The sequence below is a fragment of the Erpetoichthys calabaricus genome, chromosome 7 (genome assembly GCF_900747795.2).
Source record: "Erpetoichthys calabaricus chromosome 7, fErpCal1.3, whole genome shotgun sequence".
In the NCBI taxonomy this organism is placed as follows: domain Eukaryota; kingdom Metazoa; phylum Chordata; class Cladistia; order Polypteriformes; family Polypteridae; genus Erpetoichthys; species Erpetoichthys calabaricus.
Window position 1 is genome coordinate 158,890,750 of NC_041400.2, and position 15,926 is coordinate 158,906,675.

General features: G+C 41.7%; 1 long non-coding RNA gene across 1 annotated transcript; it reads right to left on the reverse strand.

Moving 5' to 3' along the window:
* Window positions 1-10,789: 10,789 nt before the first annotated feature.
* Window positions 10,790-11,714, reverse strand: LOC127528838 (uncharacterized). The gene is made up of 2 exons (XR_007935439.1): window positions 11,499-11,714; window positions 10,790-11,412 (listed from the first exon to the last, which is right to left on the reverse strand). It is a non-coding gene; the product is annotated as an uncharacterized LOC127528838 (long non-coding RNA).
* Between the last annotated feature and the right edge of the window lie 4,212 nt (window positions 11,715-15,926).

The window sequence follows — 15,926 nt, forward strand, 5'->3', positions numbered from 1 at the left end:
CGTTTTGAACCCGTGCCTGCTTTGCCTCCACATTGTTAGACGCGCGTTGTAGTCGTCTACGTACATTGTATCTGTCCATGCGGGCTCGTTGTTGTAGCTGTGGTAGTTGTTGAGCTGTGTGGTTTTGGAGCCGAGACAGTTTTGCTTCCGCGGTGTCAGACGCGCTTCCGCACTATGTCGGGTTTGATTTGTGAACCTTTGTGGACTCCATAGTGTGTCCCGTTTCACTCTGGGGCGGGGCATTGACTCCTCTTGTTTTATTATGTCTCCTGCGTCCATGGGCATGTACCTGCTTCCATATTACTTCTCTCCCGTTTCACTCTGGGGCGGGGGGCTTTGTGTGGCGCCTGCGCATTATGTCTCCTGCGTCCATGGGCATGTCCCTGCGTCCATATCCGGTTTACCATTCTCGGTTAGTAATATGGATAAGCTTCTTCAGAGTAAACTGAACTGAAATTAATCCGACTCTGCAGTTTTGGCTTCAAAATGGCTGTCATTAAAAAACAGGACAATCCAATGTGCTTCAGTGAGCCTGTGGATTTTCATTGATTTGTTTAATATTTTTTAAAATAATATCTGAGGAGCTTTACCTACTTGTGTGCACCGGCTGTTATCTCCTTTCAATGCTCAGGATTTTCACATCTCCTTTCCTAAAGTTTTGCTTTTCCTGTAGGCAGATCCTTAGCAGATGCTGAGAAGTCAGCATATGCTGCAAGTGCAATGTTGGCATCCAGCTCCAATAATGGATCCTGAGCTGTTGAGTGGGGGTGTGCGGAAATGTCTGAATAAGTTACCATTTGTGACAAGCCAACAGCTAGAGCAGAAAACAAGGCTTTATGAGCAGAGCAGTCTGCCCTTTGCCGAACCTGCTTTGACAAAGTTTAGGTTATTTATTTATACTTTAATTATTTCAAACAGTATAAGTAATAATCTTCTTCTGAATAGAATAAACATATGTGTGATATATCAATAAATGTTAAAAACAGTCACTAACCTTTTTAATTATATTTAACCTAATATTCAAAGCATGTGGCATCACATTAACTTTGAAAATGGAGGTCTGTCTGTTACTTGAAACATTACTGTAAAAGATAAGATAAGATGTTTAAATCCAGGCCTGTGCACTGCCTGTGTAGCATCTAGACCTTCTCTTTTGGCCCGTGTGGGTTGGCCTCCGACATCTCAAAGAGTGGCACCTCTAAGGAGGCCTTGTATGGATGCATGGGCGGGTGAGTGCCTGAGTGTGTCTTGCCATGACCTTGCACCCCATGCAGGGTTAGATTCTGACTTGCACCCAGTCCTGCCAGAACAGACTCCATCTCCATCCATCCATTATCCAACCCACTATATTCCATCTACAGGGTCACGGGGGTCTGCTGGAGCCAATCCCAACCAACACAGGGTGCAAGGCGAGAAACAAACCCTGGGCAGGGCGCCAGTTCACCGCAGGGCAGACTCCATCTTCTGTGGCTAAATCAGATCAGACTTGGTAAAGAATGACTGCATGGATGGATGAAAATATCTGAGCATCACTGTGGTGCAATGGTTGCCGCTGTGTTGATTTTTTACCTTCTTCCCATATCTGTTTTTCTCACCCATTCCAAGCACATGCCCTTGCTAACCTGTGCGTGTTAGGATCTCATCTGCCTTACACCAGAAGCTAGAACATCCACATCTGATGCAACTGTAACCAGGTGTTACAAGCAAAAGAATGGAGAACTTGACCTGCTGAAAGAAGCAGAAAGTCCAATGTGTCTCTGGGAGTGTGTGACGGCCTGGGTCCAAAACCAAAGAAGGCTGAACTCAGCAAACAAAATGAACATAACATCTCACTTTATAAAAGACCAAGAACAATCTATATATACACTGGCGTCTTGGGACTTCCTGCAGTTTTTCTCTTAGGAGTTGTAGTCATTCAAGGTAATGACAGGCTGATACAAAGATATATTTTGGGGTGCCAACCTGGCCATCTCTGCTTACCCAACGAATCAAACAAAAATAACACGATGACGTGAAAATGAAACACAAATTGTTGCCATCAGAATAACATGGCTTCTTACAATAAAGATTGCTTCGTCTGCAGTCAAGTAAGTGAGGAGTTCCTTTGCTCTGGCTGCTTGGGTGCACTTTTATGTCCCAGGGACCAGAAGAGGTGGAGTCAATTGCCCTCATTGGGTGGTTTCTCTGCACTGTGGAGGAAAACGAAGATAAGACAGTTAGTGGCAGTGTCACCTCTCAGTCTGGGGTGTTATCACATACCTGGGAGGAACTCAGGAGGTGATCCTCTGTTGTGCATGTGTGAGTATTGGGATTGAAGAAGCTATCATTTATCTGCTGCATAGGGGCTCTGGTAAGGAAAGGCGCAGGTAGCTATGGGAGGATCAGCCATGTTTGCCTTTAACACAAATACAAGAGAAAATCTGAAGTCGATGAAGATGTCTGCTCCCTTAGAGTCCTGCATAACTGACTATCTGACAAGCACTCCATTATTTGGGAACCACAGAACTGTGCGTCAGTGTTGTGATTACTGCCACAAAATACCAAAAAAACCAATGAGGCTTTGGCTCTGAAATCTGACAGACCTGACTCACACCTGGACTTCTCACCAAACTATCAGTAGACCTCAGCCTACATAGGCACAAAAAGGGGAAAGCCCAGCAACAGAACAATCTTGAAATCTTCAGTAAACCAAAAAATGAATAAAGAAAGAGAGGGAGGGAGCTTTAAGAAAATGGAGTATCTTCCAGAGGTATTGGGCCATCAAAGACAGGCTATGGAGCAGGCCACAATTCTACCTGGTCTTCCCATCAGAGGCAACATTAACTTCAGCGAAGCTCCTAAGGCACCTGCTGGCTTCATCTGGAGTAGGCCCAAAATATGGGAGCGCGTAAAACAATGATAAATAATACAAAAAAAGTGAAAGCCCCAGAGGAAGGAGGGTCACCATCAACCTCTGGCTTGTGAACAAAAAGAATCTTTATAAGTACAATACGTACCAGACCTCCACAACAGACCCCCAACAGCAAGACCTCCTCCACCGCCAAGGAGTGGTGACCTCAGGGTGGTCTCACCTCCTACAACAGGGAACTGAACTCTGTTTAAAGGGACAGAACATAATTATAATATCACATATAAATCCAATAACTTAATAATATAAGATAATAATTGAAACTTAGTAAAAACAACAAAAAAGCATAAAACACACAATTTCAACCTGATACATAACAGAGAGAAGTCATAAATCTTTAAAAATTAGAAAAGTGTATTATAAACAAAGTATTTGTTAACAGAAAAAAAAAACCAAACAAACAAAAAGCCATCATTAAAAGGCAACTGCGAACAAACAAAGTCAGGCCACAGTCCAATAAACAAAATCCACAGAACCAGAGCAAGAGACCAGAAATTCCAAAGGAAGCTCTTCTTCTTCTTTCAGCTGCTCCCGTTAGGGGTTGCCACAACAAATCATCTTCTTCCATAATTCCACAAAGACAATTACTAACTGCCACATTCTCATGATACATCTGGGAATGCCAGGCAATCTTCTTCTATTGGCTGCTCCCGTTAGGGTTTGCCACAGCGGATCATCTTCTTCCTTAACCTTCTGTCCTCTACATCTTGCTCTGTCAAACCCATCACCTGCATGTCCTCTCTCACCACATCCATAAACCTTCGCTTAGGCCTTCCTCTTTTCCTCTTCCCTGACAGCTCTATCCTTAGCATCCTTCTCCCAATATACTCAGCATTTCTCCTCTGCACATGTCCAAACCAATGCAATCTCGCCTCTCTGACTTTGTCTCCCAACTGTCCAACTTGAGCTGACCCTCTAATGTCCTCATTTCTAATCCTGTCCATCCTCGTCACACCCAATGCAAATCTTAACATCTTTAACTCTGCCACCTCCAGCTCTGTCTCCTGTTTTCTGGTCAGTGCCACCGTCTCCAACCCATATACTGTAACATAGCTGATCTCACTACTGTCCTGTAGACCTTCCCTTTCACTCTTGCTGATATCCGTCTGTCACAATTACTCCTGAAACTCTTCTCCACCCATTCCACCCTGCCTGCAGTCTCTTTTTCACCTCTCTTCCACAATCCCCATTACTCTGTACTGTTGATCCCTAGTATTTAAACTTCATCCTCCTTCGCCAACTCTACTCCCTGCATCCTCGCCATTCCACTGACCTCCCTCTCATTTACACACATGTATTCTGTCTTGTTCCTACTGACCTTCATTCCTCTCCTCTCTAGAGCATATCTCCACCTCTCCTGGGTCTCCTCAACCTGCTCCCTACTATCTCTATAGATCACAATGTCATCAGCAAACATCATAGTCCACGGGGACTCCTGTCTAATCTCGTCTGTCAACCTGTCCATCACCATTGCAAATAAGAAAGGGCTCAGAGCTGATCCCTGATGTAATCCCACCTCCAACTTGAATGCATCTGTCACTCCCACCACAGACCTCACCACTGTCACACTTCCCTCGTACATATCCTGTATAACTCTTACATACTTCTCTGCCACTCCCGACTTTCTCATACAATACCACAGCTCCTCTCGAGGCACCCTGTCATATGCTTTCTCCAGGTCCACAAAGACTCAATGCAACTCCTTCTGGCCTTCTTTAAACTTCTCCATCAACATCCTCAGAGCAAACATTGCATCTGTGGTGGTCTTTCTTGGCATGAAACCATACTGCTGCTCACTAATCATCACCTCACTTCTTCACCTAGCTTCCACTACTCTTTCCCATAACTTCATGCTGTGGTTCATCAATTTTATCCCCCTGTAGTTACTGCAGTCCTGCACATCCCCCTTATCCTTAAATATCGGCACCAGTACACTTCTTCTCCACTCATCAGGCATCCTCTCACTTTCCAAGATTCCATTAAACAGTCTGGTTAAAAACTCCACTGCCATCTCTCCTAAACACCTCCATGATACCACAGGTATGTCACCTGGACCAACGGCCTTTCCATTTTTTATTCTCTTCATAGCTGTCCTTACTTCCTCCTTGGTAATCCATTGCACTTCCTGATTCACTATCTCCACATCATCCAACCTCTTCTCTCTCTCATTCTGTTCATTCATCAGCCTCTCAAAGTACTCTTTCCATCTGCTCAACATACTCTCCTCGCTTGTGAGTACATTTATATCTTTATCCTTTATCACCCTAACCTGCTGTGCATCTTTCCCAGCTCACTCCCTCTGTCTAGCCAATCGGTACAGGTCCTTTTCTCCCTCCTTAGTGTCCAACCTTTCATACAACTCATCATACACCTTTTCTTCAGCCTTCACCACCTCTCTCTTCACCTTGTGCCTTATCTCCTTGTACTCTTGTCTACTTTCTGCATCTCTCTGACTATCCCACTTCTTCTTTGCCATCCTCTTCCTCTGTATACTCTCCTGTATTTCCTCATTCCACCACCAGGTTTCCTTTTCCTCCTTCCTCTTTCCAGATGTCACGCCAAGCACCCTTCTTGCTGTCACCCTTACTACATCTGCTGTAGTTTCCCAGCTGTCTGGTAACTCTTCACTGCAACCCAGTGCCTGTCTCACCTCCTCCCTAAACTCAACCTTGCAGTCTTCCTTTTTCAACTTCCACCATTTGATCCTTGGCTCTGCCCTCACTCTCTTCCTCTTCTTGATCTCCAACGTCATCCTACAGACCACCACCCTATGCTGCTTAACTACACTTTCCCCTGCCACTACTTTGCAGTCTTCAATCTCCTTCAGATCAACTCTTCTGCCTAGGATGTAATCTACCTGTGTGCAGCTTCCTCCACTCTTGTATGTAACCCTATGTTCCTCCCTCTTCTTAAAATACGTATTCACCACAGCCATGTCCATCCTTTTGGCAAAATCCACTATCCTCTGACCTTCTTCATTCCTCTTCTTCACACCATACCTACCCATCACCTCCTTGTCTCCTCTATTCCCTTCACCGACATGCCCATTGAAATCCGCTCCAATCACCACTTTTTGTCCTTTGGGTACACTGTTCATCACTTCATCCAACTCACTCCAAAAATCTTTTTTCTCACCCATTGCACACCCAACTTGCGGTGCATATGCACTAACAACATTCATCATCACACCTCCAATTTCCAGCTTCATAATCATTACTCTGCCTGACACTCTTTTCACCTCCAAAACACTCTTGACATACTGTTCCTTCAGAATAACCCCTACCCCATTTCTCCTCCCATCCACATCATGATAGAACAATTTGAATCCACCTGGTCTTACTCCTCTTCCATTTAGTCTCTTGCATGCATAATATATCAGCCTTCCTTCTCTCCATCATATCTGCTAACTCTCTCCCCTTACCAGTCATATTGCCAACATTCAAAGTTCCTACCCTCAGTTTCACTCTCTTTACTTTCCTCCTCTCCTCCTGCCTCAAGAGATGTCTCCCCCCTCTTCTTCTCCTTCGGCCAACAGTAGCCCAATTTCCGCCAGCACCCTGTTGGCTAACAGTACTGGTGGTGGTCGTTGTTAACCCGGGGCTCGACCGATCCGGTATGGAAATTTGTATTGTTGTCCACATATTGATTTGGTTTCGGTCATTATGCAAAGGTACTGTTTATAAGGTTGGAGAATCCTGCAGTCAGTTGAGACTGAGGAAGTCACTTCGATGAGTGATGTTAACGTATCTCCCTGGAAAATAACTATGTCTAGATGAACTGAATCAACTTTCTAGAACTTAAGGAATACATTGGAAGGAAGCACTGAGTTGTCTGAGTGAGTCTTGATGGTTTTGTAGCTCTGTGTGTCCACAGATGCTGTGTGTTTTTATGTTATTTATCTCAGGATGTGTGCTCAGGCTATTTATTTTTTTAAATATTAGTCTTGTTTACAGGTCCCTTTATAAATTCCAATTAAATAAACACTCTGCCAACACTCTGTCACTGTGACACGCTGGAGCGTTGTGTACATAAAAGTCTCACACCTGTGTCACAGCACACCGTGTCCACGTCTCACTCATCACACTGAGCTGTCATATGCCAGTGTGTCAGGCTTGTACAGAAGTCACCAGGCCAGCCCAGGTTCATTCTGGTGCTACTCTAAACATGTAATATGAGTTGATAGACCACCAGGGAGCCCCACCCTGAACACCACAGACAGTCTGCATTTTTTTTTCTCTCGGTGAGTCATTGTCTTTAGCAGACGGAGGAGTGTTTGGTGTAAAAACAGAGAATTTCCCAAAATGTGTTAAAGCCGTGACCCTCATTATCTCAATGCATTGAGCTGAAAAAGAAATGAGAAAGAGTGCAGTTTGTGTTTAGGGTTATAAAAAATATAAACATAAAAAATGGTAACACTTAGAAAAGCACAGCACACATGACAAACATATAAGCTCTTTACATAAAGTCATGCATATTAAAATAAGTTTCAGTGTAACGTGTACATGCAGATTATTCACAACTTGTAAAACACAAGCTGTTATTTGAATAAAGTAGGATTACAAATGAATGCATTCTGAAAATCTAAATATTTAGGTGGACAGTCCATTGGATGTGCTGGAACTGTTTTGGTTTTGTATGGATTGATTGATAAAAAAAAGGATTCCTTTTCCTGTGACTTTGACTTTCTGGGTCCATCTCCCAATATATCTGTAGCATTACTAACAGCACTGCATATTTACAGAGGGTGCTGTCTTATACTTTCTAATTTATTATGTTATTGGGGGTGTGGGGCCCTCCATCCTGAACTCGAATACAGGGCCACAGGTGGACTGTCCATCCAGCCCACGACGAACTCGGAGAGGCCAAGACCGTTCCACAGGTAATAGAATCATTTTAAAATATCCGCTATCTCTTCCTACACATACCTTCAGCACATACCATCTCACACTTCCTCTTCCGTCATGTTACCAAAGCCAAACTGACCAATCAGATTGCTCAGCGGGACTGGACACACAGACCTTAGTGTTTTATTATATTGTAGATATTTGTTTCTGTGGTGTTAATCTGTCCAGCAGTGGTAACGAGTCTAGCTGAGTGTGATTTTCTCAGGTTTCTCCTGTTGTTGTGGCCAGTCATTTACATTCAGCAAATCATCTTTAAAGTCAGCCAGGACCACCAGTCCTTCAGCTTTAATAACACTTTAAAGAAAGCCATCTATTTTAAAAGATTACATGATGACTACTCTTTCTTCCACGGTTTGTGGATTTTTGCATGTGTTTTTGTGTATTTATTCTTCTTGCCAGATATTTTGGGTGCCTTTTCAAGCGATGCATATTTCAGAATGTTTGAGGCTGGCAATGAGAGACACATGGAATTTTCACTTTACATGCGGTTTCAAAAATGGCCACTAAAATTCATTTTTCTTGTGATTTATCACTAAAAGCTGTTTACTGGGGGTACAGTGAGGATTTTCTGGGGTAGAAAACAAGAAATACTGCCCCCTAAAGCCTCCTTCACACACCTGCATGTCTGTCAGATCAAATGTGCATTTTTTACAAGAAAACACACTAAAGTGCACTGTTACCTTCACATCACACTGTTTTCTCCACAGGAAAGCTCACCACATGGAAGGGGGCTTGAGTGCCCCCACTGTTACCTAGCAACAGTCCTTCCCTGTTTGTTTATTCCTGCAGATTTTATCCTGGAGCCACGAGTTTCATTTTCTGTCTCCGATGCGTCTTTAAGATTATGTTTGTCAAGATTGCCTTCCTTGTTACCAGTCCAAACACCACATTTCTGATGGCTCCATAACTGGACATCTTTCTTTAAATACTAAATAACAGGCGTACTGAATGCATGTGGAATGTATGCCTTTGCAAAAGTCCCAGAGAGAAAACCATCATCTCTCTTCTTGTGCTAATGGCATGCATTTCACTGGTAGTCGAATGCCTTTTCTTTCACTAATTTGTCTGCGAAGGTAAACACTGCGTTTTGGTATAAATTCAGTTTTGCACAAATCTTTTCACTCCTTACTATGTGAAGCTAACTTTGGTCTGCCAGCTTGACTTTCATAATGGAAATGCGTTTTGATTTACTTTAAGTTTGCCACAAAATAGACTGGCCTTGGGGACACCTCACCTCCTGATGCACTAATGCTGTGCTGCTTCTAGTATGGCTAAGGTGCCCACTAACCACCTATGAAGGCTCCTTCATAAAACTTTTCTAATGAAATGGCTCCATCTGATAGGATGTTTGGCAGATTAAAAGTCTATGGACTCCCTTATGGAAAAACTCAAATATGCAAAAGAAAAGCTGGAGGTGAAGCTGGCAGAATTTGGTGACATGAATATCAGCAGGAAGAAAATTTACTTTTTCAGAGAGGATGCAAAATACAATATCAGCCCTCAGGTATGGGAGAGCAGGAGACAGAAACACTGGACCAGGATCACATAAAGCCAATTCGCGTCATGTGTGGCTGCACCTCTACAACGTCTTCGATGAGCCAGGTGCCCACAGGCTGTGCCGCAAGCTATGCAGGGCCAGGGGTTCACACGAAATTGTGAGTTAACCAAAAGGACTGGAGGGGCATGGCAGACAACCAAAGTATCCAGAACAAGCCCCTGAACTACACATAGACAGTATGCAAATTCAACCTTCTGGTGCTGCGAGGTGGTGACACTGTTTCTTTATTATGCAGATAAGTCTGTAAATTTTACAAAATTGAAATATTAACTTAAAAAAACCATGTAATTCATGTCATTTTCATTTCAATTTAGTCAGTCAGTCACCTTCCAACCAGCTATATCCTAACACAGGGTCACGGGGGTCTGCTGGAGCCAATCCCAGTCAACACAAGGTGCAAGGCTGGAACAAATCTCGGGCAGGGCGCCAGCCCACCGCAGGGCACACACACACCCATGCACCAAGGACAATTTAGGATCACCAATGCACCTATTTTGCATGTCCTTGGACTGTGGGAGGAAACCAGAGCACCCGGAGGAAACCCACGCAAACACAGGGAGAACATACAAACTCCACGCAGGGAGGACCCGGGAAGCGAACCCAGGTCTCCTTACTGCGAGGCAGCAGCACCACCGTGCTGCCCTCATTTCAATTCATCTCCATTTATTTTTGTATCCTGCTCTGCACTGAGTGCAGGCATAGAGTGTTGTGACAGATTTTCAAAATGCAATTAGAGCTGGTGTCCTGTATCCGTGGGCTCCACATCTGAGGATTCAACCAACTGCGGATTAGAAACGTTTGAGAAAGAAAAAAATCCAGAAAATTCCAAAAGCAAAACTTGAATTTGCTGCACGCTGAGCACTACGCAGAATCCACATGAGAGAAGTGATGCGTAGGCAACAGCATAACCTTACTGTAGCCTCCTCCAAAGCGTCAAGGTCTGCAATTGGAACCTGGGTCTTCTGGCGGAGATAAGCCTTGTGACATCCTACAGTGCCACAGTGCCAGGGGTCAAAGATACTCGTTTTCACAAAACTTTAAGAAAATGGGGATCAGTAATATAGGCATGTGGAGTGATGTATTACTCTTTATAAATAAAGTTGACTTGACTTGACTTTATTTCAAGGTTGCTGATCATGAATAAAATATTTTTGAAATTGTATTATTTATTGGTGGTCCTATCTCATTAAGAGCCACTCCTAGAAAGTGAAAAATGACAAATTTCAAACATAAGCATGCAGAATATTGTTTTAGACTATTTCAAGGTCAGCAGTTCCAAATATGATGTTTTGATCTTTACTAGGATCTTGCCCTTTATGGACCTCTATCAGAGGGTGAAAATTACAAATTTCTTTTACAATCAAGAATATTTAGACTTTTAACATTCAAACTGAAGCAAACACTTTAATGTTTCAAGTATTTGTCACAACTATTTCTCGTTTATTATGCAGTTATACAGTATATCCACAAAGGAAGTCTTTACATGTGACAACCCTGAATTTGGAGGACTTATGCTAATTCAGACTTTTGTTTTCCTTCATATTGTGCCATTATTACTCGATTGATCGATAGATCTTGTAACTTGGCTAAAGATAAAAAGTGCAGTTCCATTCGCAGTGAGGCCTTATGCAAATGTTCTGCTGTTGGTATGAAGGAACCCCAGTAGTGTTTCTTGACACACTTCTGCTGAATAATTTGTTGGCTGAAAGTAGTGGTCAGAGAGAGAAACTGCAGCATTGTTCAAAATGGAATTTAGTTTTGTATAAATTCTCTCTTTTGCTGCTACATCCTGGGGACCCAGAAAGCGTTCCTTAACTGAGCTTGCCATTTTACTTAGCCTGTCAATTCGGTGGTCCTCTCTTGAAGTGCTGTTACCAGCCAAGCACAACACATAGTAGAAAATCGCACAGGCCATCACAGAATTGTAGAAGATATGAAGGATGTCACTTCCCACATTAGAAGGCATAGTCAAAATGAGCCTGCTCTGCCCTTTTTACTACAGCTCCTCTGTGTTCCAAGACTAGGCCAGCTGGGGGTTCAACCTGTGAGAAGTAGAGATGTTTATGGATTGGTCACATACTGTAAACATACTGATAAATAAATAAATTGTTTGCAGCACACCACATACCCGAGAGCTCCCTATTTCCCAGGAAGTCACTTTGTTTTGCTGCCCCATATGACATGGTGTGAATTTTTAACAGTTTGCCTCTCCATTTACTCCTGTATGATGGATTGCTTCCATATTTCCTTTAAAAATGTTTTGCTTTCATCTGATGACACAGCACCCGTCACAGCAGGGCTCCTTTAGGGTTAGATATCACTTTTTTTTCCGGGAAGCAAGCGCATACAGTGCCTGTTTATATAAACAAATTTCTCACCTCTTCACCCAAAGAAACTGAGGCCATCAGGCTACAGTGAACTCAGACGGGGAGCACTGAGATTAAGATAAAGCTTTAGAGAGTAAGACACGTGAAAAAGAGCAAATTAGGAATGTCTTTATATCTTTTTTCACCTGGTATCTTTGTAAGTGGCCTGCCAAATATCAGTGAGGATATGGGCCAAATAAGCAATCTAGAAAAAGAAAAAATAAAACTAAAAAAATTAATTACATTAAAAAAATGGGTGTTCAGCACATGACATTCTCTGCATAAGATGGAATCTGGAAATATTGACATTGTATAAATGGAGCAAAAAATAATATGATGATGGTTTATTTCTGGGGTCTTCAACTCCAGTCCACGAGGGCTGCAGGTTTTTACTCTAACTCTTTTCTTAATTATTGACCAGTTTTTGCAGCCAATTCACTTCTTTTGCCTTCATTTTCATTGACTTTGTATTTAAGACTCAGACCTCTTAATTATTTCTTATAATTTTACTGGACTTGCTATTTAAAACCCCTTAATTGATTCTTTTTTCCTTAATTAGCAGCCAAACAATAAGAGATACAAAACGATGACCAGCTAACCCATGTCCACCATACGACATCTGAATATAAAGAAAGGTGAAGGTGCCAGTGATATTGATCTGCTGACGTCCACAAAACATTTCAACGGTGTTCTTAGTAAAAAAGAAAATCAACAGTTTTGGAAATGTCTGCTGTGGCAGAACGAGTGTACCAATGAGCCATGGAGTTGAATAATGGGTTTAATTAACAACAAAAATCTGCTTCTAATTAAGAATTTGTTTGGCATAAAATTGGTTGGGGTTTGAGGCCCCAACTTAGCTGGTCATCTGTTGGCTCACTTCACATCTCTTTTTGATTTGGCTGCTATTTAAGGAAAAAAAGTAACACAGAGGACTGAGTCTTAAAAAAAACAAGGAAAGAGAAGTCAATTAACTGCGGAAATTGGTCACCAATTAAGAAAGTGACAGGATGGAAAACCTGCAGCCACAGCAATCCTCCACAGTCGGAGTTGGACCCCCAGTCTATTTGCTGTTCAGATTTCAAAATTAATTGTTTGATAGATGGATATATTTTGTAATATATTTGCAATTTTATTAACTGCTCCAAATCTCATTTAATCTGAGGGATTTTCTCTTCTCAAACTGTCAGTGGCAAAGATGAGTGGTCTTCTGGCCTTGAATGGCAGTTTGTAGTACCAGGGGTGGGTGGCCTGTATCTCTCAACTTCAGGCCTCACGGCATTATGTCTGAAAGCGGACAAGATTTGGAGTAACCAGGAGGAGGACTTGCAATCAGGAAGAGGTCAAAACTGGCATATCAAAGAAGACCGTGAATCGAGTCAAAAATGAAGAAAAAGAACATAAGCAAAAGGTTGATACACAAACAAAAAAAACATAAGGATTTTTAACATGATAGCATTTTTTTTATCCACACCTCAAAAAGGGAAAGATTGTCCTAGAAGACCTTATATATCCATTGCATCACAGTACCCAGGTCACAACCTCAGAGGACATAACAATCACAACCATCATGCGTCATAACAGCAGGTGCCCAAAAGCATGGCGAATATGCTCTCTTGCCTGTGACAAAACAATTCAAATCAGGTGGCATTGCTCTGCTGTCCTTGGTGTGTCCAGGCATCAGCGGCCAGTGCAGTTGCCGTTTAAACTGTTCAGAGCTGTCATAAGCGAGGCTCAGGGGCCTGTTCTTATTTTACTTTTCACTTGTTGACAGTATAAATTTTATTATTGTATACTTTTTTGTTTATTGATTTTATTGAAATCACACAAGTTTCCATACAAATAGATCAATTTTACAAGTATAGGACTGAAAACAAATCAACCCCCACCCCTGAGAAAGACAGCATGGACAGCAGAATAAAACTAATAGATAGATAAATTAATAAGTGAATATAGATAAATGGAGAAGAAAAAGAAAAAAAAAGAAAATAGGGAGAGAATCTGCCTCCTCAGTGCTTTAAAAGCTTATTCTAGAATGTTATTGATTAGATCCTGCCAGGTTTGGAAAAAATTCTGTACAGATCCCCTAAGTGAGAATTTGATTTTTTTTCCAATTTCAAATAATATATAACATCAGTTACCCACTGACTTAAAAGGGGAGAGTTAGGATTCTTCCAGTTTAGCAAGATAAGTCTGTGTGCCAATAGTGAAGTAAAGGCAATTACAGTTTGTTTGTCCTTCTCCACTTTAAGCCCCTCTGGAAGTACACCAAACACAGCTGTTAGTGGATTAGGAGGGATTGTGACACCAAGGCTGTCTGAAAGGCATTTAAAAATTTTGGTCCAGAATGATGTTAGTTTGGGGCAGGCCCACAACATGTGACCCAGTGAGGCTAGAACTTGATTGCAGTGTTCACAGGTTGGATTTTGCCCTAGAAACATTTTGGACAATTTTAAGCGAGACAGATGTGCTCGATATATAATTTTTAGTTGAATAATTGTATGCTTTGCACATATGGTGCTCGAGTGAATTCTCTGCATTGCTACCTTCCACTCCTTTTCTGATATTTTGAGGGAGAGATCCTTTTCCCATTGTCCTCTTGGATCTTTGAAAGGGAGGGACTGTAAAATGGTTCTATATATTGCAGAGATGCTGTCTAAGCCATTGAAACTGATGAATATTTTTTCCAGCATAGAGGGAGGTGGGAGATGAGGAAAATCGGGCAGGTTCTGTTTAACAAAGTTTCTAATTTGAAGATAGTGAAAGAAGTGTGTTTCTGGAAAGTTAAATTTAGAATGTAATTGTTCGTAGGATGCAAAGACGTATGTACAGATCTCTAAGTGATTTAATCCCAAATGTTTTCCAGACATTATAAACTGCATATGTTTGTGAGGGTTGAAAAAGGTGGTTCTCGTGCAGAGGTGCCACCGATAAAAGATTCTCTATCTTAAAATGCGTCCTACATTGGTTCCATATTCTGAGTGAGTGAAGCACTACTGGGTTATTAGTATATTGGCGATAACTTGCATTTATTGGGGCGCAAAACAAGGAATATAATGAAGAACTGCAGGATTCTATTTCAGCTACAGACCAAGCCTGCATATGTTCATCTATTTGTGTCAATGTCCAGGTTTTAATATGTTGTATGTTTGCTGCCCAGTAGTAAAATTGAAAGTTAGGTAGAGCCATGCCACCTTCTGCCTTTGACCTTTGTAGGGTCACTCTTTTGATACGTGGATGTTTTGAATTCCAGATAAATGTGGTTATGGTTGAATCTAATTTCTTAAAGAACGATTGATGTATATTGGAATATTTTGAAATAAAAAGAGAAGCTTAGGGAGGATATTCATCTTGACAACGTTAATTCTTCCAGCTAGAGTGAGATGAAGGGTCTATGCAAGTCTTGCTTTATTTTTTCCATACAGACAGTGAAATTTTGTTGATAAAGAGCTTTATGTTTACTTGTGATGTTTACCCATAGATATTTGAACTGATCTGCGATGATAAAAGGGAAGCTGTCCAATCTAATATTGTGTGCTTGAGAATTCACTGGAAAGAGCACACTTTTAGTCAAATTAATTCTGAGATCAGAAATCTTTTGAAATTCTGTTAGTGCTGTTAGGACTGTAGGCACTGTATTTTGTGGGTCTGATATATACAGTACCATATTACCTGCATATAGAGAAATTTTCTGTTCAAGTCCTTCTCTGATAATCCCCTTTATCTCATAAGCATTTTGAAAGTGAACTGCCAGTGGCTCAATGGCGATTGCAAAAAGTAGTGGTGACAAGGGGCATCCTCGTCTGGTACCATGTTCTAGTTTAAAGTAGTCTGAATTAATGTTGTTAATTCAAACTGAAGCTTCTGGACTGATACACAGTAGTTTGATCCATGCACAAAAGTTTGGGCCAAACCCAAATTTCTCCAATGTAGTGAAAAGGTAGTTCCATTCAATCATATCAAATGCTTTTTCTGCATCCAAGGATAATAAAGTCTCTGGGATGTTTGACTTTGCGGGTAAGTATATTACATTAAACGGGCGTCGAAGATTGGACGCTAAATGTCGGCCTTTAATAAATCCAGTTTGATCTTGTGATATTACTGAAGGCAGCACTTTCTCCATTCTTCTAGCTAGGACTTTGGACAGTATCTTAACATCATTATTCAGAAGTGAAATTGGTCTGTATGATGCA